This window comes from Ixodes scapularis, unplaced genomic scaffold (assembly GCF_016920785.2).
Source record: "Ixodes scapularis isolate PalLabHiFi unplaced genomic scaffold, ASM1692078v2 PGA_scaffold12__126_contigs__length_90152505, whole genome shotgun sequence".
Classification (NCBI taxonomy): domain Eukaryota; kingdom Metazoa; phylum Arthropoda; class Arachnida; order Ixodida; family Ixodidae; genus Ixodes; species Ixodes scapularis.
Window position 1 is genome coordinate 6,287,983 of NW_024609838.1, and position 23,061 is coordinate 6,311,043.

Consider the following 23,061-nt stretch of genomic DNA (forward strand, 5'->3'; position numbering starts at 1 on the left):
TGCAAGACAGATCAGGCTCAACTTTTGAATGTCGACGTGCTTACGGAATGCTGCAGCAAAGCAATCATTTGCCGAGGGAAAAAGAAAGGAAGCTGCATGCCTCCGTGTGCTCATTGCCAGTGTTTTCTGCTCTGCTATGTACCCTGCTTGTGTGCTGTGATTTGCAAGCCAGCGCGGGATATATTTCCTTGATTTGTTTGTCTGTTCAGCTGTGCGAGGTTGTGATTGAAACAACCAAGAAGTATAGACCGCCATTCTTTTCATCAAGCTAAGGCTTCGCTCATCCGAACCGGGGACGATGACTGCTGTTGTTTACACGATTTTCGACAGCTATGTGGAGTGGCTTTGTGTTTAAAATTGCAATCCTAAGTGCAAAAAGAAGTTACCGCAGACTATATTGTTAAAGGTTGTTTTCAACTGGCAGGCTCTGGCTACAACCACCTTAATATTCATTCAACATTGTTTGCATTTCTACTTACCCGTGATCACTTCATTTGCCAAACACGTTAGTTGCCGGTCACCTTACCAATGAAACTAATGTGCTGGTGTCTCCGGCGAAGAATTCCCTCAGGGCTACATGCAATGCACAACCCAGTTTGTAGCCCGTTGTGACTGAAAGCTTTCACACTGGGGAAACGTTGTTGTCACAAACGCAGTCAAAGAATGCGATAGGATTGAGGGAACAGGGGGATTGTCCAAGTTGACTGACTGCATGAGCATATGTTTCTATCGCCACCGTGTTTCCTCCACGCAGGCGACGGAGAAAACGATATAGAGACTCCTCGCGCTTGCCAATGCCAAGTTTCTCTAAAACGTCGAAATACGAGACACCCAGCAGCGAAGTGTCGATATTGCCGGAGAGAGCGGCGGGACAACGATCAGCGCAGGATCGCGGCTTCGCCACTCTTATGCGACGGTGTCTTCGGTTTCCGCTCTCTGCAGCTTCCACCGGGACGCTAGCCGTGCCTAATTGTGCTAGCTTTGAGCACCACAGTTCATAGGGTTCACAGCGCCCGAGCGAAAGCTCGCGCAAAAGAACCGGCGAGCAGTCGAGTCGTTTCCAATCGACGGGGTGGCTAAACGCCGGTTGTGTGAATCGGGCTTAACGCCTGAGCCGGCTTGCTCAAAGCAAATCTAACGTTCTTGAATGTCATGTAATAAAAATCTGAGACGTGCTACATTCTATACAAACTTCATAAAAAAAATCAAACACTCACCTTCGGCTGCTACGTCCGCCGTACCGCTTCAAGGCAGAAGCAACATGGCGCTCGACGTTTTGGGGTGTTGGGCTGGGGTGTTTTCAGTGTTGCTTACACGCCTAGTCGTGTAAACCGAAACCGAAACACCAATTTTTACTACCCCAAGTAATTTTTTGACGATTTATCACTAGCAGAGCGTGTAAAAATATGCTAACGAGTGAAAATGGGGTGTAAACAGGCGAAATATTACATTTTCGCTAACAGTGTACACAAGCAAGATCCCCGAGCTTCGCAGCGTCGACATTCCCAGCACTGGCTGGTCCACATAACTCGAAACGCTAGCAGAAAGGCTCAAGTACAAACATACAACAAGCATGTGTTAAGACAAGCTATACGTCTCGGGCTTGTGCTAAAGCTTCGAGGTCTGGCCATTTAGGTTAGTTTAGAGACCACAAATGACGCTCTCGGGACCGGAAAACGACGACGTGTCGGCGTGTCGATCGAAACCGAAACCCTGCCACCCTCCTCCCTGGCCAACTAGTTCCCAGAGTGCAACGCGCGCCGTGTTGCATGCAGGGCTTTATGGAAGTTGTCTATTCGGCTGAAAGGCGCGCGGCTCGCTGGGCTCGACTCTCGCCTGTTCTCGGCCGCTGGCCGCCATGTTTCATAAGGAACACGCTCGAAACGGTTTTGCGGAAGGCAGACACGGTGTAGCGTGTTAAGTTTACACAGCACCTCATGTGTAGACGAAAAACACAGATGGCCTCGTGTAAAACGAACACGTTTCGACGTGTCCGCTCTGGGACAACGGTTTACACGTCTGGGCGTGTTATTTTTGCTAACAGTGTGGCTGAAAGTTGGAACGCGTTTTCTGACTCGTCTGTTTGGCGTACCATATCCCGCCCGTGCATCCAGAGCGGTCCATAAGTGGCAACAAACGACGCCAGAAAATTCCGTCCCAGGAGTGCGCTACACGGCGGTAAGTTGGGCTAGTTGGTTTAATATCGTCAAACGTGAAAACAGCGCAAAAAATTGAACAAAGGACAAGAGAAAGGAGTGCACGGACAAAGCGCTGACTGTCAACTTAAGTTTAATTTCCAGGCGAACCAGAAAAATAAACACAGAGCATAGGAAAGAACCAATAAAGACACAAAAAATTTACAACCCAACCGACAAGATTTCTACCACGTCATCCCCCTCACACATGCCAGTCAGCGCTTTGTCCGTGCACTCCTTTCTCTTGTCCTTTGTTCAATTTTTTGCGCTGTTTTCACGTTTGACGATGTTAAACCAACTAGCCCAACTTACCGCCTTGTTGAACTTCATTTCTTGTACATCGGGCCCTTTTTTGTGTACTTCAATTATAACCCATCAAGACGTTTTCTACATTAACGCCATCGCTTCTGCAACATGCAAGGCTCGCCACTACGGTTACGCTGCCAGAAAAGGTATGTTCCCTCCGAAGGTTGTTGGCCTTTTTGGTATGGCGCAACCATCCGCCGGGCACGCCAAGCGTGTATGCAAGATTCTTCGTTCGGAGTCGTGGAGGCAAGTCAGACTGCTACAAGAAGGTTTAAAAGTCTGGTGCTTTCGAACGTCGGTGGATGCGGGTGTGGCGGAAAGAAAGTTTCGAGCATGCAAGCGAGAGGTTGTGCGGGTCACCGAGTTCCTGTGGGAGCGGCAACGCGCCTTATTGCCTAAGAAGCTTCAAGGCCAACCGGGAGCCAAGGACAACGTGGTGTTACTGGGAGGTGCCACCATTCCGACACCAGTGAGGAACATTCTGGATAAGGGTCCTAAATTCGCCACGAAACCGTCGGTCAGGCCTTCGGAACTGCTAGCCCTGGTGCGGCAGGTGTCTGCGAAGACGTCAGAGGACAACAGGGACCGGTGTGTTCATGAATGTGTGGAAGGGTTGATAAAGGGGAAAGACCGAAGGCCTCTACCTAGGATGAAGCTTGGACCCGTGGTCCAGTTGTTCAATGAGTCGAAGTTGAAACTGTTGCAGTCGGACAAAGAGGGAGGTTTTGTTGTAGTGCCTGAAGGCTTGTTTCAAGAAAGAGCGAGACAGGCAGTGCTGAAGAATTTCAGAGGTGTGCCGGGGGTGGAGCTGAAGAAGGTTAAGGCGCGGGCCGTGAGGCTTTGCGGCCAGCTTGGGTTGGACAACCTTAAGAAGTCTGTGTCGGGCGCTAAAGGCCTCAATCTCGAGGTCTTCTTCACAGTAAAGACCCACAAGGAGCTCAATCCGTTCAGGGCGATTGTTACCCAGAAAGATTCTTGGTAGCTCTATGTATCGTCGTTTCTTCAGCGTCACCTGTCTCTGCTTAAGTTGGACGACCCTTTTCTCATTCGCAATTCTGATGCCCTTGTGGATTTCCTAAAAAAAGACAATCCGGGAAGCTGTGAGTTCGTGTCCTACGATGTTGAGGACATGTTTTATTCGATCCCTCATGATGAATTGATGCTAGCTGTGGGAGACTGCATAGAGGCAAGTGGTTCGGTTGCCTTCATGAACTCGACGGGTGTTGCGGTGGTTTCCTTTTTGGAATTATTGAGTTTTTACTTGAGCTCCACATATGTCACATTTGAAAGTGAAATTTACTTGCAAAAGAGTGGGATCTGTATCGGATCGAGTTTGGCACCGGTCCTCAGTGATATATATCTGGCGAGGTGTGACAGGTCTATTGCAATGTCTTTGGGGTGTCGGGTTTTGAGAGTGTTTCGGTATGTGGACGACTACCTAGTGCTGTACAATGACAACCAGAGCCTGAGCCCTCAAGGCGCGTGTTTGGATTTCTTGGCCTGCTTTACGAAGTGCTCCCCCGGTTTATCCTTTAAGTTCGAGACACCATCAGCAGGAGCACTACAGTTTTTGGACCTGAGGCTAACTAAGCAGCCGTTGCATATATGTTGGTCCTATGAGCCACGTTCAAAGAAGGGTGTTCTTCCATTCGGTTCAGCGCACTCTAAGCTTGTGAAGAGGGCGGTTACTACGGGGTGTATGAGGGCTTCTCTGCTGAAGTCATGCCATCATAGGTGTGAGAACAGTCTTTTGTTTCAGGTATCTAGGCTGAGATCGGCGGGATACCCTCTTACGTTGATTGTGGGCGTGGCTGAGTCCCTCATAAAGGTGTTCAGGGGCCGACCTAGTCCTAAGATTAGACAAAAACCGACAACAAGACCGGTGGTGGTGCCTTATCTCCACGCCCTCTCTCATCAGGTCAAGCGAGTGGCGCGTAAGTTTAACGTGCCAGTGGTGTTTTCGGCACCCCAGAAGCTGTCACGCCTGTGCACCGCTGTCAACTGAGGGAGGAACAGTGATTTGCAATGTGATGTAAACCACCGCACTCCTTTTGTACCATGCGCAGTGGGGGTTGTGTATCAGATCCCCTTCACATGTGGTAGGGTGTACATTGGACAAACGGGGAGGTGCGTGAACGAGAGGGAACATTCCCTTTCTCTCCGTTCCTCCCCCGCTGGCCACTTAGCGGTACACTGCAGTAGGTGCGGCTGCGTACCTGTTTTTCATGACTTGACGATCTTGGCGCGCAATAAAAGTAAGACCGCCAGGGAGATTGACGAGGCATTTTTTTATTTTATCTAAAGGGGAAGGGCAATGTGTGAGCAAACCGTCGGTGCACTTGGGGGAAGATGAGGTCCTTTTTATCAGGGAGAATGGCAGGCATGTGTGAGGGTGATGACGTGGTAGAAATCTTGTCGGTTGGGTTGTAAATTTTTTGTGTCTTTATTGGTTCTTTCCTATGCTCTGTGTTTATTTTTCTGGTTCGCCTGAAAATTAAACTTTAGTTGACAGTCAGCGCTTTGTCCGTGCACTCCTTTCTCTTGTCTTTTGTTAAATTTTTTGCGCTGTGTTCACGTTTGACGGTGCGCTACACTCCTGTGACGTCGTCAGGTGGAAATCGAGAAACCACTTTTTTGGAACGTGGTACGCGAATTTAGTCTGAGACGCGTTCCGCGGTACCGTGAACTCGTAACGCTTCGGTTCCGCTCAAATGTGACTGTGAGTCGGCGGTCGGTATAGACCCCACGACGGTGAACGGGAGACGATTTTGGTCGCCTGCTATATGCGAACAGCAAGTCGTCTGCTTTTTGCGCGGGAGTTGTGATGGCATCAGAACGACGCCGAACTCTGGTTGGCTCTGATTGAAGGATAGTGGGTAGACTTCAAAGCAAGCTGCCTGGGGGTCTACCCACTATCCTTTCAATCAGAACCTATCGGAGCTCGGCATTCTGTCCTCACCACAACCCCCCCCCCCCCCCCCCCCCAAAAGAAGCAGACGAACTTGCGCTCCGTATAGTCAGCGCGACTGGTGGCCAAAAAAGGGCAACGGTGGGAAGGCCGTGCCACCAAACGAATGGGCACGAGCAGTGCGTTATCGTTTGACAGGGCACTCGACGATCGAACTGGAGATCGTGTCCAATAGACTCTTTCGGAATTGCGCGCCGTCTGGTAGCTGCTGTGGCAATTATTCGAGTCTGCCATTGTTTCAGCGGGGACTCGGATCCAATCGTGTACGGTTCCTGTCCCAATGGATGGATGGATGCTAACGGCTGCGTCCTTTATAACGGGCGGTAGCTTGCGCCACCGAGCCTAGAAATTAAGAAATAACAATATGATTTCTTTCCGTCGCTGCTTTGCTTACCTTCCTGAATATTTTAACCGATGTCGGCCGCCGAAAAATGGCAGCCGACAATGTTGCTTGTTGGTATTTTGAAAAGTGTATATTATTGCTGCTGCGGGCCGTCTCAGGGTTTCAGAAATTCCACTTCAGATGAAGGTACCCGTCAAACTAAAAATAGAGCAAAAATTAAAAACTAATTTCCAATTTTTTTAATGGAAACACGAAGACGCACATTATATACTTCTAAGAACATATGCCATTTTTTTTTTTTTTTCTTAATTTCCCAGAATGGACTTTAAACTTTCGAATCGAATGACGTTTAGTCCTAAACCTTTTCTCGCGTCATTGAAATTACAAAACTAGAAATAAAACTTCCACTTCTCAGTGTACAGTACATGTCGGTGCACGTTTCTTAAACGTCTGCCAACATACTTGCGTAAAGTGAGCATCGTTCGAACCCCCAACACCGTCCTGTTAACAACTGCGTGAACACCCAGATTCCCATATATCGAACGGACACGCTCTTACGCTGAAAACTCTAGCTATTGCGACACCATAATAAAGACATCAAGTCGATCAAAACCGCAATGAATTCAAACGACCAAGAGACGCAGGAACCGTCTAAAACGAAACCCGACTCTTTCTTCATACGCCATTACTACTTGCTCGGGTACACTCGCTCGTGGAAGGCTCAACTCGGAGACACCAGAACCTCAATCTAAAAAGTAACACCACATACCACGTCGTCCCCCCATCATACACAAAAACAAACAAACAAAGAGAACAACTTCCCAACTTTAACCTCCGTCCGCTTAAATTGCACTCTCCGAACCTCTACGAGCGCGGACTCTTTCCTCTCGAAGCGCACGTCCGATCAACTCGGGCTCAATCACGTCCGATTACTCAACTCCGCAACGTTCCTCTTTGTTCACTTTGTTCTCGTTTCCAGCCGGGAAACGCCAATCCAGCTCAGCGTCCCCAAACCACAACGAACACCGCGAAAAGATGCAGCGCCAAACCGATGCTCGCGTGACCCCCCGTCGCCGCGTAACAGCATGTCGTAAGATTCGAGAACTCCCCCCCCCCCCCCCCCCTCTCTCTGGTATATACTTGGGACCCCCCCCGCCCCCTTCCCCAATCCCCCCTCCCTCCCCTCGTGCGCTCAAGCCACTTTGACCGCTTACCTGCCGTGATGAAGTTACGAGGAAACCGCTTCTGCGACGGTAACCCTGTTAAACCTCCAGTAATCGTATTACGACGGACGAGCTCTTGCGGCGGACTCCCCATACCCTCTCAACCGCCTTCGTTTCACCGCTAAGTTAACAGTGCAGTGGGGGCTACCCTCTCCCGTCCAATCAAACGCCTCCCTTTTCACCCCCTGGCCCCCTGCCCTCTGTGCTTAGATATGGGCGGGACCGTGATCACGAGACGAAACCTAGACGCTTGACTGGTTCCGACGAGCACGTAGCCTCCACCCGATTGTCAGCTCGGCGCTGAACGAAGTAGCGAAACGAGGCAACGGGGAAGAGACAGGCATAAAGAACGAAACCGCTTTAGTCCGCGTTTTTCGAAGAGAGGTCCCCCACCCCCAATTTATGCCGTCGTTGTCCACTCGGGGTGCCTGGCGCTGCAGTTCCGCGGGCTGGCTGGGGGACATGTAGTAAGTACATCGTGCGGTGGCGCCTACTCCGGTTTCGCATGGCATTGCAAACGGTGAAAGGCTGCAGCCTCGGCGAACCAATCGGAGCGTCCGAGCGAGCCACGTGACAACAACTCGTCGGAATTCACCTTCGTTTGTGGGGAGCCGTCACGTGCCTCTCCTTGTCACCCCGATTGGCTAGACGGAAGGTGCTTCTCTCGTTGTCCACGTATTTGGAGCGACCGCACTAAACTCGTTATGTGTCCTCATCTATTTGTTTGTTTGCCTTTCTTGACGCGCGAGGGCGCTGTTCACTCAATCCTTGATGTGCTTATTCGACACTTTTGGTGATCGCTAAACTTTCTCCCGCGGTCGTAACAGGAGGCCGGGGGCGCTACGATCGCTCGAATCTAGACTTGATAAGCTAAAAAGTACCCGGCAATCGCGCGAAGGCACCAGTTTTTTTGTTGTTTTTTTTTTCCGATTTTAATGTCGCATTAAACTTTTTCCCCTCCTCGTGCAACTGTTTGTACGTCTGTTGCTTCCCTGTATAAGCGCCTCTCCGTCGCTACTTTCTGCCTTAAAGCCACGGCCGCGCCGCTGATATATCATGTACAAAAGACAGACTGCACAGACGGTCTGTATATGACCAGTACTGCTCGTACAAAATTTGTCTGCAAACCTGTTCGGAGCATGTATACGGAGAAAACATGCTTGGAGCATACCACAGGCATGTCCGTAGATTCTTCTGCAAAACCCGTGTCCTTTTTTTATGATCGAGGCGTCCGAGATTCTTGGCGCACAAATTTCTCCTCTCCGGGAGAGACTGAGATAGAGGGAAAAAAAAAAAAAAAAAAACTCGAGGCTGTTTCCGCGGCGCGATGGCGCTAGGTACAAGCCATCATCACCATCAATATCATCATCATCATCGTCATCATCATCACCATAATCCTCGAGCTTGCTTGGCTAACTGCCCGGAGCACAAAGAGATGCTCGTTTGCCCCGAAGAAAGCACTGCTAAAACCAGCGCACGAGCTGCATGCGGCACTTGAATCGCGCACCTTGCGGCCTTCGCAGTGCGAACGAATATACGAGTTCCATGCCGCCTGCAAACAATTCAACGTTTGATACACCTGATGCCGGCTCTGTGTCAGCAGTGTCTCGCGGAGCTTTGGGAAAGCTATAGTCTGTTGGGCAAACGGGCGTTTGGAAGGGCTTGTGTGGAGGGCTTTGCATGCGCCAAGAATCTCGGAGACCGTGAAGTGACTGTGAGATGTGTGAGCCATGTAGAGCTAAGGTCCGATTGATTGATATAGCGTGCTGCGGCAAATTGAAGCAGACAGCACAACCAGTCTGAAACTGACTTCCGGGAATGCATTTCTACGGGAAAAAGTAAGTGAATTTTTTCTACGCGCTCGATTATAAGAGCAAATATCACGAATAATTCGTAGGCATGCTAGATAGCTTGGAACATTTCTCAGTCACGCGGACCAAACCATCGGTCAGTCACGGCGTATTTCTTGCAAATTTGTGGCATTCAAAACGGCGCTAAAATGGCTTCGTACATGTACTTTGCACACTGTTTCCGGCACTTTTAGCGCGAATTCAGGGCATCGGCGCGTTTCTGCAGGGGTTTACCTGCCAAAGCAATGAAGAGCATCTCGAAAATCAAGACAGACGTCAAAAACTACGCACTAACACTGGGTCCGTATCTATCCGTGCATGCAGACGATTAAAATAAAGCGAGAAATGAGTACGATTTGCAATAAATAACATTCCTCCTGTTCACTTTGCTTTTCATATACAAGTGCAAAGGTATAAGCAATTGTTCTTGCGTTCGAAACCCATATCTGCGTGCTCGAAAACTTTTAAAATGGGTTAAAGCCGGAAAACTCTCACCGCCCGCTAAATTCAACACGATAATAAAAAAGCACTTCTGCCTCTTTTTCGTTTCACCATTTTAGTGGTAATTTGGGTGTCATATAAACATCGCAGATTATCGATATTAGCGTCATCGGGATGTCGGCGCTCCTTGAACAAGTCCTACGTTCTTTTCGACTGTTATTCTTGCTTAGATTCGCCGCTTGTGTTTGCACACTTGCCGTGGAACATAGGACTATAGACCGCAATACTGGGAGGGTAAACATCGCTCATTAATCAGAAAAAACACTAACTAAAGCAGTTTCACTTTTATAACGTTCATAACGTTCCCTATTCCTCGCTACGACATAAGTAGCAAAAGTTCTTCCGGTTATTCTCCGGCGAAGGGACAAAATGTACGTGCGCTTTTCTATAGGAATACTCAGGAGCACCGCAAACGTGGAATGATTGCCGTCTGCTTCAATTTGAAACCGGAAGTCCCAAAGACCCTTTCGCCAGTTGAACCTCTAGCATAAATTATAATAACTATATGGTTGCCGTCTGCTTCAATTTGAAACCGGAAGTCCCAAAGACCCTATGGCCAGTTGAACCTCTAGCGTAAATTATAATAACTATATGGTACGAGCAGCCTGAAGGCCGCCTAAAGACCGACAACCAGTTTGCGCTTTCCACTTTTCCCCCGCTTCCTCCTCTCCCCCGTTCTACCCTTTCCACTGTTGCCTGTTTTCTCCTTCCCCATGGTGAGGAGGAGCTTCTGCCTTGCAGAATCTTGAGTCTGGTCGTCGGCCTTTTTAAGAGGACGCCACCGAAACATCTTGTCGTCAATGAACTATTCCAATAAACGCTTTCTGCGACCTGACATTTTTTTGTTTCTCCTGGGGCATGGAACGTATTCTAAGCATGCGCACTAGCTCTTTTCTGCAAAAATTCATACAATACACCGGTGTCCATGGACAAGTGACTAGGCATTTCAAGACCCACTATACGTTAAGCGCTGGAATGGAAGGGCACCACTTGACAGGATATTTATAATGGTGTTCCCGTCTTGTCGGCGAGACAAGTTGCTCGAACTTTCGGAAGGTGGGGGGGCTTCTCTATACTGTAAAAGGTGGTTTGGAACAACTTTATCCCCGAAGAAATATTTTACTTATTTCTAACGTTCCCTAAAAAAAAAGAGAAGAATACTTTTAGTTGTTGGTGAAACACTTGTAGCATAAGGCAAGTTAAAGCTGAAATAAAACTTATCTTACTATAGCTTAATCTTCTGATAAAAAAAAAAAGTTTACGAGTTCGATAATCTCTTGTTCCTCAACCTAACTGACCTCTTTTAATAAAAAAAAAACTCATCTGAAAAAAAAAAAACGAGCCAAACGAAGTAACACAAACTCGATCTCACCGACTTTCAACTTAAAAACCAGATAAACTAGCGTCCCTTTTTAACATTTCTTTTTTGCTTTTGTTTTTAAATTTCGCTTTGAGTTTTTTAAACCATCAACGCCCAGCTCTCTAAGCCAGTCTGTCTTCGTCTTCCGCTCTGCAATTTGTGTGTGTGCGTGTGTGTGTGCGTGCGTGCGTGTGTGCGTGCGTGCGTGCGTGCGTGTGTGTGTGTGTGTGTGTGTGTGTGTGTGTGTGTGTGTGTGTGTGTGTGTGTGTGTGTGTGTGTGTGTGTGTGTGTGTGTGTGTGTGTGTGTGTGTGTGTGTGTGTGTGTGTGTGTGTGTGTGTGTGCGAGCGCTACGAAATCAAACAAAAAAATCGCGAGGATTTCGTTCTTCTTGTTCAGAACTCACGATATTTTCATTGGCAAGCATTCCCCTTCTTATTAGGTTTGCTTTTCTCTCGTTCTTTTCGATCGTTTTCAAATCTCCCACCGCGCCATCGACCCATCCAACTTCCCGACAAAAAAAAAAAGTTATTTTTTTTTTATTTTATTTTATCGGATTCGCTTCCTCTTCAGGCGAACTTTGATGACCACAATTAAGAACTAGAAGAAGAAAAAAAATTCTGGTTTCCTCTTGGTTTCGCGTTTCCTGTGTAAATGAACGAGCGAGAGAAGAAGCAGAAGACCGTAGAAGAGGTTCGAAAGAGGGGGGGGGGGGGGGGGGGGGGGGGGGGGGGGGGGGGGGGGGGAGCGCAGGCGGGGGCGGCCGCCCACTCTAAAGAAACGACGTCCAAAAATCACCCTTGGCCCCGGACGGTGATTACGGCCAACTGCAATTCCCGGCCCGTGGCCACAGCTGGCCACAGACGGACTCCGGACCTGGCGTGCTTGTACACCAAGAACGGCCCGGAACGCTTCCAAACCTCGGCGCAATCCACGGCCCCCGAGGTTCAACCGTTAAGTTTTTTGCTCTCGCACCGATTGAAGGTCGTTCGTCTTCGACCGAGACCAATTTTCGGTAGCCTCACGATCATTCTCCTTCCCCCCCGCGATGAAGGCCTTGTGTAGTCCACACGATGATGGTCCTTCGATAGCAATTTGCTGCGTCTGTTTGGTTTGTTTACTTTCTCGGGCGGCCAAGTTCGATTGTACATCGCGAAGAAGCTTCGGCCTAATAGACCCCTTTCAAAACATCACGTGAATCTCCTACAGAGCCGTCGAAACAAAAAATGGTGGTACGGCCTTAGCAGTTCGAAGCCTCTAACTTGATATATTTGCTTCGAACAGAACATTATGAGTTTGTGGTGCCTAAGTCCCTACCGATATAAGGAATCTTTAATGGCGGCCTTCGGTGACATTAAAGGGGTACTGAATCAAAACATCAAATATACCTCTCACGTTCAGAATTAAGTTAAACATGATCAACTCTGTCTGCTAATCGCAATCACACGCTTGTATTTCAAAAGCAGAGAAAACACGACCTGTACAATTCTCACATCGTCACACAAAAACTATACCACGAAAAAACGCTCGCATCGCCGCGATTTTGCAAGGCGACTTTTCTCAATGGCGGACACTAAAGGAAGAAAGAGAAAGCGATCGGCACCGCTTTCGTCGGTCTGGTCCAGGGTGTAAGATAGACAGGTGGGGAAGCGGCCCATAAAGCCCTACCGCAGCGCCGTGACCGGATTGTGTACTCGTCTGCTTGCGGATACCCCCGATTCACGACAGATGGCGCTGCGGCGAGAGGAAAAAAATTTGAATCGAATTTGCATGGCACTTTATGGGAGAGTGCGCAAAATAAACCGAGAGCACGACAGTCCTCCATTGAAAATCCACGAGAAACCTTTCGCGTCAGTTTAGCCGGTCCCTACCGGTCGCCCACCCGGAGTGAGAGTTCGCGATGCTGAACATAGATGGCGCCACAGAAAAAGAGAAACCCGAGGGGGACACAATCCGGTCGCTCATTTGGCTCTCGTTTCCCCACCTGTCTATCTTACACACTGGTCTGGTCCAACGAGGCTTACACGATAGTCCAGGCGGGTACATCGACGGCGACTATGTTGGACGGCGAGACGATCGCTGAATTCTCCCATCGTCTCGCAGAAAGTACCGCGAACGTACCGCGGCACAGCTCGGAGACGTAAACCCGAGTTACTTCGAGAGGTATAGGCGTCCTTCGGTGAGAACCAAGTTGAAAGCAAGCAGCGCGCGCCATGTCCATAAATATTACTTCATGAGCCCCTGACGTCAATGACGTCAAAGAATGAGAGGAAGCGATTGGCTGGCGGAGTGAATTCAAGGTGGCCAACTGTGCATTGGCTCTCTTCGCCAAACCTTCGTTATTACGTTCTGGCCCAGGTAATCTGTTCTAGTGAGCGTACTTCCCATATAGTGCGCTACCGTCGGAAGCCGATGACGTGAAAACAGATATCAAAGCCGATAGAGATCAAATGGGGTCTTAGACAGGGATGCCCTTTGTCGCCATTGTTGTTCATGTTGTATCTTCGAGGATCAGAGGAAAAGTTGGAAAAAAACAATCTTGGGTTTTACTTTTCATATGACAGGCAAGGTCAAAAGATCAAACAGTCATTACCAGGTCTGGTGTATGTTGATGACATAGTGCTATGGCCGATAGCGATATAGAGCTTCAGTATTTAATGAATATAAGTGGCGCAGAGGGTCAAACGCTAGGCTTAGAATTCAGTAGTGGCAAATCAGTGGTCATGGTGCTCAATGATGACGGAGTAACAGAGCCTAAAGATTCCAAGATTGGAGGTTGAGCGAGTCGATAAATACAAGTATCGAGGAGTATGGATTAACGGGGTATAGAATACCTCAATGAACATGCAAATGTGTAACTGGTAAGCTCCACAGAAATGCAGCTGTAATAAAAAAATAGCACTGTAGAACTATAACAGGTATGACGTGGTGAAGGAGATCTGGAAAGAAGCTATGGTTCCGAGCATGACTCTTGCAAATGCAGCTTTCTGCATGAAACTGGACGTCCAGACAAGGCTTGTGCCTCTAAATAAGCTACGTTTCAGAGTAACCACACTTGGCCATATTGTGTCTTAAAATCATGGTTGCCAGTTATTTGCAGCTTTTTCTGAAATGGCAGGAAACGGCTTTCCGCCCTCCACTAATGTCTAAACATACCTCTGTCAAAAAAGTTTACGTTTAAATATAGTTCGCGACAAAGCAAAGCAATATTACATGACCTTTCCAACACCGAATCTAATGCTGAGCAAGTCGCACTTTTGAATCATGATGATCGGCAGTTGCGTCTGCTCTGCACAAGACCCAAAATGGCGGCGCCCACAACAATGTCGGGAAAGCGAGTGTCGATACTCTAGGCGCAGCTCATTTAGCGGCTCTAGACAAGGCTATAAAAAGCAACGTGGTGAGATTGGCTCTGGGAGCACATGGTAAAACACCGAACCAAGGTGTACAAGGTGATTAGGGATGGTCCTCATTCGAGGGCAGGGAAGCTAGCAATAAGATAGTATTTGAGGATAGGCTAAGAGAAATAGATGCTGAACGATGGGCACAAAGGGTGATTAGCTGTTTAAACATAAAAAGCGTCGATACAAAATAGAGAAAGCGGAATAAAAAAAACTTGGATCTAAATATATGGGCAAACAAAAAACTGTTGTTTCTGAAGTTCTAGTGCTACCTACGTCATGTAAAGGGAACGAAATGAGCGCCAGAATTTGGTTCCCGTACCCCCTTTATAAAAGACATTTCTTGCATATGGAAATTTTGTTATTCACACATCGGCGAAACAAGCGCGCATCTTCACAACCGCCACCACATGCGGCTTCGGTGCTTGGTGGCAATAAAAAATAATATACCTGTCTTAAAATGCGTAAGACAAACATTATTGCGAGAGATTCGTAGACATACGGCATGACTGACAAGTCGATTGCACACGCGGCCCTCATGTCACGCAGCTGCGGTGGCGCTGTCTATGGTACTGCGCATGCGCAGACGCTTCAGTTCACGCGAAATCGGTTTCTGAGCATGCGCAGTGCCCACACCTGGTGTGGGCAAACGCCGGCTTGTTTTGTAAATCTGAATTACTGCCATTTAGTTTGGGGGACGACGACAAAAAACAATCTGCAGAAACTATTTCTATTGCAGAAAAGAGTGTTACGAATTGTGTGTATCGTGCCTTACGATTCTCACACTGACCAACTTTTTAGAGAGCTGCGTGTAGTGAAGATATTTGATCATTATGCTTTCAGACTTAGCATAAAGTATAAACAGGAATGTCGCGAGTTAAACAGTTTTTTATTGTCATTATCATCACTTCGAAAAACAAGCTGCAACATATTCCACCCGTCACTCGGATGTTTGAGCAGTAGAAACATCTCGAACAGATTATGGCCTCCAAATGATTAAAATAACCTTGCCAACATTACTGAACACTCTTCCGGGCTCTAATTTTGATGTCGAATCTCCCAGTTCGTGTGCGCTTAAGGATTATTTTCTTTCAAATTAAACAATCCTTACTGCTGTTGATTAGCTAGAAGATTATTGCTTTTGTTTTTGTTTTGTTATATTTTTGTTGTTGTTAAGTATTTTGTATTATATAAATTATTGTGTATGACTTCCCCAATGCTGTGTACCTGTGGGGGGCTGAGGACCAGTCAAGCTGCTTGCACAGCTTTTTCTTCAGCTCCCACCATGCTTGTATGGCAAATAAAGTCATTATTATTATTATTAAACAGCGTGTCGGTCTATACACGCAAGTCTATGGGAGATGCAAACAAAAGTAGGTATATTGAAGACTGTACGCTGGTACTCGAAGGCGAGTATTTTATTATGTGCTGCGATCATTAGGGAGTTTTAGTAGACCGTGTTTCCCGCTCCGCTACCCCTCCGCTACGAAGAAACCGCCACTGCGCCTGCGCGCCGGTGGCCTTGGCTGTAGAGTTCCGGGTAGCGGAGGGGCTCAGCGGAGCGGGAAACACGGTCTACTAAAACTCGCTATTAGGGAGTTTTAGTAGACCGTGTTTCCCGCTCCGCTAGCCCTCCGCTTCGAAGAAACCGCTACTGCGCCTGCGCGCCGGTGGCCTTGGCTGTAGAGTTCCGGGTAGCGGAGGGGCTCAGCGGAGCGGGAAACACGGTCTACTAAAACTCGCTATTAGGGAGTTTTAGTAGACCGTGTTTCACGCTCCGCTAGCCCTCCGCTACGAAGAAACCACCACTGCGCCTGCGCGCCGATGGCCTTGGCTGTAGAGCTCCGGGTAGCGGAAAGACTTAGCGGAGCGGGAAACACGGTCTACTAAAACTCGCTATTATATCAGGTGTTTAGAGGTCCGATCGGTATTCGGGAAGCGTTTGAACGCCGAATGGGAAAATCGAGCGTGCCAGAGCTGGGAAGCTTTCTCTCGTAGTGAAACAAACAAATGAACTTGCCGTCAATAAGACCGCCCTCAGGGAAGCCCAGAAGTTGATGAATGACGAAAAAGTTCCATGTTGACAGCGGCTTTCCGGAAGTGAGCCAATTCCGCTCAGCAAAGCCTTCAAGCTTCTCGTCCGCTAAACCCAACTCATCGACACCGCCATAGACTCCGCGGTAACTCTAGGTAACTCATTGAGCTGCACTACATTTTTCGCCCACTCATTCGCTCATTGAGCTGCACTCTCGACTGCAGAATATTAATTTATATTATTATTAGTGGTGAGAAGGAAGAGAGGGAAGAGCTGTGAGGGCTGTCAGTTTAGATGTTCGTGCACAAGCTATTTGGCTGGCTTTCTGAACAGCAGCCAAAACGTTTCCGTGCCGAAAACAGCTTAGAAGCGGGGGAAATGACACTTTTTCTTTCGTTCCCCATAGAGTCGTCTGCAATAGCTGGTGTCAAGGTGTCAAGTAATTGCTTCTGGTGGTGCCACTCGACCCTGGCAAGGCTAGCCCCGATCCGAGTTCCAGCCTACTACAATAGAGATCAGTGGCGAAGAACGCTTTCAGCACGAAAACGCTCACTAGCGACCTTAACGGGGACTGGTTCAGGGCGACCTTTTAGAAACTTCGAAGATTTGAAAGGACCGAAATGGCGATTGGCCATGGCCCCTGAAACAAATCAGCCAATCAGCTTGCGAGGTTTGGTCGGTTGCATGTTAGTATATGTTTGTACTCAGCTAGCAGACAGGGAAGGCTATGACACTACTTTCCTGCAGGATCCAGTGTGTCCAGTGCTGATGACATGCGAATAACTTCTATAGACATTGCCAGAACAGGTGGCGCATGGCGTCCCCTTTTGACGTCTAGTCTCCGGGACGCGCGCATTGCCTTCCGTCGTGCTTTTGACTGTGCAGCACACTCGAGGCTCACGAGCATTATGGAAGTCAAGAAACTCGCGCTGGAGAACGGACAACTGAAACTCCTCCCTGCCCTTCTCATTCTGGTAGTGACTCTAATAGGTTTATAATTATTGCAGGTTTCTACGGGGACGTGAGCCTCCCCCAGGGCCCGAAACTGACCATGGAAAAAATACTAATAATAATAAAAAAAAAAACATGCCAAAATGTAGCAGTAGAAAAAAAAAAACGTTTTTACCGAGTCCTACGTTCAATTCAGCAATGAAAAAGGGCGACTGAAAGATGACCATGACACGCATCATTACAGGAATATTCGCAGCCAGCGAGGGCGATTTCCCGTTAGTCCATTATTCAAGTCCGACGTCTAATCTTCGCACGGCCGGAAAATGAGCGACTTAGAACCAAATTAATGCCTCTTTCACGCCGACCCCGAACGCCGCAAAATTACACTTTCGGGTAGGTATCATTCATGCTGTTCCGCAATACGTTATCTCCGTTCGGTATTAACCCTCCCGTATCGATGTCTGACGTCACAGAAGTCAGCCAATCAAAGTAGTCGTCACGTCTACGTCAGACCGCCAACGCCAATCGGGGAGCTTGCGAGTGGATAAGTAAATAAATGAATGGAGTTCGCTATTGGCTATACCCTTCGCATCGGGCAGTAGCTTGCGCCCCTTAACCTAGATTTAGGTTAGATACAAGTGCACCCTTCCCCTTTAAATGTTTGCTCTAAATTCCGTCTCTCGCTAGCACATCTAACCCACCGAGTTTGTCTATTATCACATTCGTGTAGGCCAATCAATGGCCGAGTGTATTCGTACGCCGCAGCTCGGAGCGCGCGGAACGAAAGCTGGCCGCAGAGACCGTATGGATCCTGGTTTCGATCCCCACCCCCCTGCCTGTTTCGATTTGAACGATCATCGTACTGGCGTGCGGTCTCGTATCACTATACTGCGCAGTGCACGTTAAAGGCCCCAGGCTAGCAGCCATACTGCACTGGCTAAACTCCTCATTTACAGCGCGGAGACCAAGGCCGACTCACTTCTTTTCCCCTTTCTAAACAACAGACAGCGGGAAGTTCAAAACACCATGGGTGGTCGCCATTTCTCGGTCGCGAAGCGTGCGATTGGATACCGAGTGCTCGCCGAATGCTGACGTCACACCCGTTTTTCGATACGAGCTGAGCCGAGTTCACGCCGAGCGCTGACGCAGCTCTATGTGTACCAATGCATGCTCAGGGCCTATGCGGAGAGCACCACCACTCCTTCTTGCGCAGGAGTGGTGGTGACGTCAGAACGACAACGAGCTCTTATTGGCTGATTGAAAAAAATAGTGGGTAGACCTCAAGGCATCTGGTATTGAAGTCTACAAACTATCCTTCCGATCAAAGCCAATCAGAGCTCGGCGTGGTTCTGACGTCACGGCAACTCCTGAGCGAGAAGCAGACGACTTGCTCTCCACATGCGTGCCCAAACAATGGCGGACGGGCGATGGCGCGCACGTTGGCGACGTTCATTTACACTTCCCTAGATCTTCCTCAATTCTTATGGCTGCAACGTCCTCCTGCTCTCCAATCCTGACCAGCGAAATCGAGTCTAACCCCCGAATTCATTGATGTGACTTGCTCCGAAGCCGATCTTAAACTTGCCCGAGTCCGTTTAGCGCGCTTCGTAAATCGATCTTGAACCGAGCTTGTAGCCCATAGAGTTATTACAATAAACGCTAGAGGCTCAGCTGGCGCTAGTGTCTACGGGACTTCCGGTTGCAAATTGAAGCAGACAGCATGCAGTCTACATTTCGAGCCTCCCTGTGTATTCCTATGGGAAAACGCGCGTGAATTTTGTCTCGTCGCCGGAAAATAACGTGAATAACTTTTGTTATTTTGGTTTTAACGGGTAGTATGTACCTTTATTAATATTGTGAAAGTTTAATTGCTTTAGTTACAGCATTTTTCCTGTACCACTGAACGATGTTAAACTTCGCTATATTTCAGGCCCAAACCTCTGTTCCATGGCAGGTATTTAGAAACGAGCGACGATTCTAAGCAAAATAACGATCGAAAGGAATGTAGAATGCATGTGTTCAAAGTTCGCAAGCATTCCGTAGGTGTTTATATATTGCTCATATGCCTGTCCTCAGCTTGAAAATGACCCCGTCGTGCATCATTACGAGTTGGTAAAAAAAAACAAAAAAAAACATTCGAAATGTAAAGAATAAAGGACGTGGACTACGAAAGGTGTGCTTTCTTATTATTTCCTATGTTGGGCAGTTTTTATCGCGCACCTGTCCTCTGGCTTCCCTCTATTTGCACAGATTTGGAGCGTGCGGGTGATGATTTGAACACAGAACAACAATATTCGCACATATTCATAAGCAGAAAGAATAAATCAGTAGTTATTTATTGCAAATCTGACTATATTACGTGACTTTCAATTTATTTTGATCGTCTGCAAGCACAAGGAGTTACTTATCCAGTGTTACTGTGGAGTTTTTGCCGTCTCTCTTGGTTTTCCACATGCCCTTCGTTCGTTTGGCACGTATATGCCCCATGCTGGAAAGCGTCGGCACCGTGTTCGCGTTAACAGTGTCCGACAGTGCATATAAATATACGTACGAAGCGGTTTTAGCAACGTTTTTAATGCCGCGAATTTAAAAAAAAATGCTGTAACTGACCAATTATTTCATTTGTGTGACTGAGAAATGCTCCAATATGCCTTGTACGTACAAATTATTCGTGATACTTGCTCTTATAATCGAGCGCAGAGAGAAAATGCACTCGCTTTTTACCATAGAAATGCATTACCGGAAGTCAATTTCTGACTGCATGCTGCCTGCTCCAAAATGCAACAGCACACTAGCGCCAGCTGAGCCTCTAGCGTTTATTGTAATAACTCTATGTTGTAGCCAACCCGAAGTACCCAAACTTCAAGCCTGCGTTAGGCCTACCTTGAACGGGACATCGTAGTCATTTCAACGTGGCGGCTTGCCGATGTGATGTCGCATATGAGGTCGCCGCGTTCAATATCTGTCTCCCGCGATTGCGGCGTTGCCTTCGGGGACGGGTATTTCTCGCCGAGAGAAGCGGCCATCCCTTCGTGATCGAATGCGTCTCACCGGGATGTGCGACAACGAACGGCAACGGAGCGGGAGCTGCTCGGCCGTGGCTTGACCGCCTGATCCGACCGGTTACAACAGGCGGCTGCCGCTGATACCCAGGCATATAAAGTTGTTCATCACGCTGCGACTTTTGCTGGCAGGATGTTTCGAACTGCCGACATTTCACAACTGATGGCGTACCATGCTATCGGGAGTAACGTGTCTAACCTTATAAAGCATCTGTCGCTCCGCCGGCTGAGACCCGTCCACTTCCCTGGCGCTCGCGAAATCATCCGCCTCCTTCGAATAACCGCGTTCACGCACGTGTGTATCAGTAGCCCAGTGGCGATTTTTCAGGCATTTATAAGAACTTCAAAGCAGTTTCCTGCGTAAACAATCGAATGGTTTCTCCCGTTAACCGAAAATAAACAAGCTGCCAGAGCTTCTGGCGTGTAAAACCTGAGCAAGCATGTGTGGTGTGCACGCACGTTTACTAATGCAAGATCCTGACCCCTATTATATAAAGAAAGCTCCCTGTATGCATAAAAGCTGATAATCCCAGTTTTGTCTTTTCTGCGCTAAATTACTCGTTTATGTTCAAAATATAACATGTAGTACGTACCTGTTCCTTGTGTCAGCAATATAAATATGAAAATTCAGGAATGCTTCATACACTTTGGTGGTGTCATGCATGCCAACTTCTCAAGTAATATCAGCATTGTCAAATGACTGTTAGGAACAAAAAAGGTCATAAAACTGTTGAAAACTCACCTTGATCCATGTAGATACATTCCACATTTTACTGCTGCCACACATTTCGACGCGTTGTTTCATTAATGCATTTATTCACTGTGATCTGTTTTAAGCTGAGGCTAGAAGCTCCGCCTACAGCTCGAGCTCGCTGACTTCCGCCCACGCAGAGCTTCGGTTGTGCGTGCCTGCGCGTTCACACTTGTGTTAGCAAGAGCAGAGAGCACGCGCTGAAGGAGGAGCTTCTAGTTTCAGCTTAAGTGTGAACGGAGCTGTTCACCACAAAACATTACACTTCTCGAATGACATCTCACTGTTAAGTTTGTCGAATGACTTTGCTGAAAGAAAGCACGTCTTTTTTTTCTTTTTTTTTAAGATTTCTGCAACAGTTTGCAAACAGATGTCCAGAAAACATCGTTTAGGCACTTTACTGAGGACAGTGTTTACAAACGTTTCCCGAAACAATATCTGATCAAACAATAGCCGCAGGGTTTAATTTCTTTTGCTTTAAAGGGCTTACAACTATACACAGTTCTATGAAAGCCTTGCACCGAGTTCGATTCGAAGGCACAACGTTTTGTGTCCGCTACACAATAAAAAGATCATTGCACCGTGAAGAAAAAAATACATCACAGTTCTTCCACTGCAACAAAGGCGTCAACGTCAAGAGACAAAATGAGCACACCTTTTTCATGATTGTTCACTCGCACTAAACTAAACTTCACACCTATGTACAGATTATCTGCATGTGACCTCCACAATAAAAATGTTTGCATGTTAATTTGTCAAGTTCTTGAAAACATTATATATTGTCTCTTTGACTGTTAATATTTATAAACTCATTCAGATACAACATCGCCCAAGTAAAGACTTCCAACACTGCTAAAAGTGGCGATTCTCTTGCCTTGTCGGGCGTTTTGCAATCATAACTACGTGCATAGAATCACGTAACCTATTGAGAACGAGCGATCCTTGCTGCTCTCTCAGTCACGGCAACCAGGGGGCAATACTGAGAAGATCAGTGCAACTTCAACCTGGAAGGGGGAGAAAGAAAAAAAAAAGCAACTGAAACCAAAGTGGTAAAACCCACCCAAGTAGCACAGAGTTGGTCAATCATTGGCCAATGGCTGGCAATGGTCCTTTGACGATTGGCCAAACAGTGGCCAGAGATTGGCCGATGACTGGCCTTTTTCTGGCCATTTGCCAAAGGCCACTGGCCATCAGCCATCTGCCAAGCATTGGTCAATGAATGGCCACTCTTTGGCCCCTGGCCAAAATACCATCTCCAGCCATTGGCCATTGCTTGTTCAAAATCCGTGCTGCCTCCCTCTTCGTGGCACCATTTCAACGGGGATAGTACGTATGTTGCACGGTGTGAACATTTTCCAGACCTTTGAGCACATAGTGAGCCACAGTTCATTAATCACAATCATTTATATAATCCCCAACTCAAATGCTTTGTCTATTAAAATAGAAAATAAATGTGATTTAAATCATGCTTTACTTGTGCTTTATGTTCACAATTATCCAAATTTTTTTTTTTTAAAGTGGAAATAAGACAAACACACAGGAAGGTATGCAAAGCGCCTGCACGCGTTTTATCTGCACCTTCCTCATTTTTGTCTTGTTTGCACTTTCGTGAGCGTTTAACTCATTATGGAATAATATTTTTTTCTTTCAATATTTTACAAGTTATTTGCTTTTTTTTTATTTTTGCATTTCTAAGTAGCATGTCTTGAGAATGTTGTGTTATTCGTGTGTCTTTCCATAGTGAAAATATCTGCTTTCTTTTCTTGATTGTGTTTCGATTTAATCTAAACATTGCGTTAAAAGTATAATTGAAAGTATTTCTCACTGCGCCCTTGGAAATGCACGAGCCTCAATACTGCTCTGTCGCACTTCCGAAAGAAATTAATTTTAATGACTGCAATCTGTACATTAGCCTCCTTCTTTGTCCTGCCATCATGAAACACTGCCGACATAAGAGCTAGCTGCCAAAAGGGAATGGCTCAAGCTGTTCATTTACGAACATAAAGACCGGAGCTGCTTATTTGGATACATAGACCAACATGGCGACCCTGACGGGCCAACACAAAATATATATATATATATATATATATATATATATTTTTTTTTTTTTTTTTTTG

The 23,061-nt window shown here is 47.3% G+C and overlaps 1 pseudogene; it reads left to right on the forward strand.

Annotated features, from left to right (window-relative positions):
* Nucleotides 1-2,490: 2,490 nt before the first annotated feature.
* LOC121835260 lies at nucleotides 2,491-4,473 on the forward strand (annotated as a pseudogene).
* The last annotated feature ends 18,588 nt before the right edge of the window (nucleotides 4,474-23,061 follow it).